Raw genomic sequence first — 4,933 nt, 5'->3', positions numbered from 1 at the left:
TTTGATGTCTGAGCTGAAATTATTTTATACCTGACAGTTCTGTAACCCTGACGACATTTTTGGGAAATTATTTTCAGGTTTTTTTTCATGTACAGTGGAGGTTCTGAAGGAATCATACATTATGTTTGTTTGTTTTAGTAATACTAGTAAGTCAGGATTGATCCTTTTCTTTATAAGACAGGCAATTAGTTTTTTTGTTTGCATGTATATATTTTGTACACAGTAAAGAAAAGTTTAAAGATGTGACAGTTCGTCTGATTCTTTGTATTTAAAACTGAACTGCTGCTGCTTGATGACATGCCATCATCCTGGGCCTATACCAGACTGTGGAGCCCGTCCATGGACTAATTCAGTGTCTTAACAGTATGAGCCACCCAGCAACCCCATATGGCAACATTTTAAGGTTGTTTTGATTGAAAAGGCTTCTGTAAGTTTTTACTTTTTAGTGGACAAAATTGGGAGATGTGGCCTGTTGATGTGCTGTCCTCATAAGCTAACTGAGTAGGGAGGTTAAAGCAGAATCAGATGTGAGCAGCAATAGCTAACACACTTTAGCCAACTTTGCTAGTTACCAAAACTTAGTTGTTGCATTAATGAAATATATATATTTTTAACAAGGACACATGGTTTCATAGATGCAAAGCACTTGCCTTGTTTTTAACTGTTGCTAGGGGTAGGCTGGGTAACTGTGAATGAACAAGTGACTGAATGAGTGAATGACTGAGTTAGTGACATAGCGGGTCCATGAGCTGCTTCGCAACTAAAAATACCCTGGAGTCCAAAAATGTGCAATACATCAATGAAATGAAATACTAAGTAACTGTACATACTGTACCTTGTTTCAAATATTTGCTATTTAATTGCTTTCAAATAACTCAAATACTCCAATGAAATGTCTTTCAAAATACTTAACTTAAACGCAAATAATTAACAAAGAAGTATTTAAAAGGGAATTAATTATTGTTATTGTAGATTAGATCACAGTAAAACATTTATACAAGAACTGAATCATTCATCCACTTATCAAGAAATGTAGATAAAATGTTACATGGCATAAATGTTTGGGACCAAGACCAGAAGTTGGCATGAAATCAGAAACAGATACAGCCCTGCTTGCCCACCTCTGGCTTTGTCCATTTTCTGCCCAGTTAGCTAAATAAAGCCACCAGAGGGATTAAATGGGGGAGTTAAACCAGGCCAGCTGTATGTGGCCTTTGCAATCTGCACACAGGAACAGGAGGAAAGGATTGCACTAATCCCTCCTGCACTTATCGCAGTATGAGCCTGATGAACTTAACATCCTGCCCCTGAGGGGTAGAGGGTCAGTAAGCGGTCCCCTTACCCCGTGTAAACCTAAACGCACGTAGCACACGCTGTCATGACGTAAGCACTTGTTCTGATGTTATGATGAGCGTTGTTTTGAAATGAGTTCACTACAGAGCAAAATTACACATGCTACAGTAAATCCTGTCTAGCAGTGTTCAGTCAGCACGCTAGGGACAAATGTACTTTATTTGAGACTTTATACTGAAGATTCTATGGTGTAGGAAATTTCATATTCAAATTCAGCCATAGCAATGTTACCTGTAGCGTGGACTTCAATAATGGATATTTTATTCATTTGTTATTATTCTTCAATACCCCAAAACAAAGATTGATGTTTGCCCTGTGCAGAGGAAAATTCTTGTTCATTGTGTGGTTTTCAGTGTGTGGCCTGATCTGACATCAGATATGAAATTATGCTTCTGCCCCTTTAGTAAAAACAAAAGAAATGCCTGCATTCTTTCTGCAAACTTGACGTTCATTGTTTTCCAACAATAACAGCTTTCATTGAGAAATGTTATGGCGGAATTTGCAAACAAAAAAATCAATAAAAAATGTCTGGAATTACTGGAAAAGAACTGTGCATATAGTGCCTTAGTCACAATTCGATTATGTAAGCATGCCTATATAAATCCTGCTGAGTGTCATCTGAGGGAGTAAATTGGTAAGACCAACCGGAGGAAAGGTAATCTGTTTGTGGAGTTACTGCACTTCTGCCATGGAAGGCGAGGAGGACAAGGAGATCCCACCATCTGTATGTATGGTCCAAATCTGCCTTGTTAATAGGGCTTTGGGGAGCCGATCGGTTTCTGAAATTAATTTATTAAATAGTTGTAGAATCATTTGGATCTGAGGTTTGCTTCACATATATGGCTGAAGCAAGGTCTGGTCTTTTCAAGCCGCAAGCTTTCACTATGTTCTTGGGTAGTGTACTGTTCTGCTCAATCTGAGCACTCTGTTAATGTCATCTCTGATGCCATTTTATTCCTTGACCTTTGACCCTTATGCAAGAAGGGTGGAAGGACTGGACTATCCTACTGAATACAACTCTGTGCTTTGATTGTTGTGTGCAACAAATAGAGGGTGTTGTGATTTGAACAGTGCTGTGGTTATATGCTCCAAAACCTGGAGTGCTCTTACAGTTGTCACATGTAGGTGTTTGCTTTGTATCAGGGATGTATTAATCCAGGTTTATTTTAGGGAAGTTCATTCATTTTCTTTCTTCATATACAACTATTTTAACTTGAACTGGATCTGTTTTAGCTCCGATAATATGTTCATTTCATTCTGTAGATTTGGGCCACAGTGAATAAGAAAATCAGAAAAGTGTGCAATTTAAAAAAAATTCCCCTATACATTTCTTCTGTGAGTAAATGTGTGTATCAGAGTGTGCTTATTTGAAATAAAAATACACAATGAGCCCAGCATCCATTATGAGAAGTCATGCGGACAGACTCACCTCTGCCCTCTCTCTAACACTACGTGGAAATTTGCTTCCTGCTTTATTTATTGTCCAAACATAATCATAATGAGTTCAAATAGAGAAGGGTAACTAATTTAGCAAACAGAACTTTCTGAACATTGTCTTTAGGGTAACATAATTTTATCAAAATAGTGCGCTGTGTTAAACCTATCTGTAAGCAAAACCTACTTTTATATTGTACTGCTGTACTCATAGTGCCTAGCGATGTGAGTTTTCAGAGCTGTGTTGCACTACATTAGCGATGACTCAGGCCATCAGTTTGTCTCCACCATGTGACCTGCGGGGATTTAAACTTGTATTTCAATGGTTATCCTCTTGGGGTCCCCATAGGTGCTCCAAAATGACTAATTTATGGGGATATTATTGTTTCAAAAACAGCTAAATAAATGTTGCCGATCCACATATAAATGCAGCATATCCACAAATAAATGTAGCTGATCCACAAATAAATGCAGCTGATCCACAAATAAATGCAGCAGATTCAAAAATAAATTCAGCTGATCCACAAATAAATGCAGCTGTTCCATATGCAGCTGTTTCACATTTGTGCATCGCCTGTTGCTTGCATATATTTGTGGATTTTTAAGACAATCCTCGTGGCGCAATTTGGAAAAAAACCTCAATTAGATCTCATTAGATTTCTAATCTCAATTAGAAACTCAGTTGTATGATTAGGCACTTGACTGTGCAGTTGGAGTGCCTATGGGCACCCCTGGGTTTAAATACAAGTTTAAATCCCTGCAGGACACATGGTGGAAACAAACTGGTGGCCCAAGCTATAGAGTTTAGATTGAGCGCATCCTGGTCTGTTGGGCTAGATGGATACATGTTCAGCACTAACTCATTCCATCACTGGGGGGCGTGAGATGAAGTTCAGTGAGATTGGGACATGTGGCTGTGAATATGAGGATGGTGGTATATGGGGTTGTAGGGGTTGAGGGTGGTATTGGGGTGTAGAGATTGGTGGTATAGGGTATAGGGGTTAATGGTGGTATAGGGCAGTAGGGGTTGATGGTGGTATAGGGCTGTGTAGGGGCTGATGGTGGTATAGGGCTGTAGGGGGTTGATGGTGGTATTGGGCTGTAGGGGGTTGATGGTGGTATAGGGCTGTAAGGTGTTGGTGTTATAGGGCTGTAGGAGCTGATGGTGGTATAGGGCTGTAGGGGGTTGAGGGTGGTATAGGGCAGTAGGGGCTGAAGGTGGTATAGCATGTTAACAAGTATTTTACAAATATATAACATTAAAATATAAATAATATAAAATAACATAAAACATAATTCATTGCATGTATTCAGTTCTGGATGTATTCAGTTATATTTTTATGTAGATACCACAGTGTCATCATCATCCTGCAAACTATGCAAGCATTGTAATGTTTCCTAACAAATCTGTCTCGGGAACAGTGCCACTGCATTTCGACACACAGCTCTAAAAAAAAAAATAGCCACTTTCCAGGTTGGGCCTGCCCTTCCACAGAAAATCGGAAATGATTTAGAGCACGTGTGTATGTGGGCATGTGTGAGGTTGTGTGTGCGTTCGTGCATGTATTCCATCGGAGGGTGCATATCTTTTCCAGATTCTTGTCCCTCTGAAAAGCAGCAATCTAATCACTTTCACCTGCATCAAACTCAGTTTAAATACAGGATGAACTTGAGTGTCAAAATCAAATCAACAAGATGGGAATTCAGGAGGCCCTGCCAACTAAGGCTCCCTGCTGTATCAGTGGTCTAGTGGCCATCAAATGGTGTCATTGAATTAGTGTAACATGATGACAGACCAGCATTATTTTTTTTATTCTGTTAAGCTAAGTTGTGTAAAATGTAAAAAGTTGACATTCTGCAGTGCTGCTTCAGGGGACTTCTCCACTTACATTTATTCAGGGTCAGTGTCTTATGAGGACATTCTGTGTAATATTGCTTGATTATAACACCCACCCCCCCCCCACACCCCGAATCACCATTTACCTCATTGAGTACAGCCCTGACATCAGTCAGTAATACGACACCCTAAGAGAGTCACAAGAGGCACAGAATTTGAGTGGAAGGAGGAGAAATAGAGTAAAACAAAGGTCTTTCCCACTTTCTTTTTCTCTAGAGGCAGACACTTGTACATTCAGTTGTTAGAGGA

The sequence above is a fragment of the Anguilla anguilla genome, chromosome 18, assembly GCF_013347855.1.
Source record: "Anguilla anguilla isolate fAngAng1 chromosome 18, fAngAng1.pri, whole genome shotgun sequence".
NCBI lineage: Eukaryota > Metazoa > Chordata > Actinopteri > Anguilliformes > Anguillidae > Anguilla > Anguilla anguilla.
The sequence above is the reverse complement of the archived record's forward strand: the minus strand, read 5'-3'. Positions refer to the sequence as shown.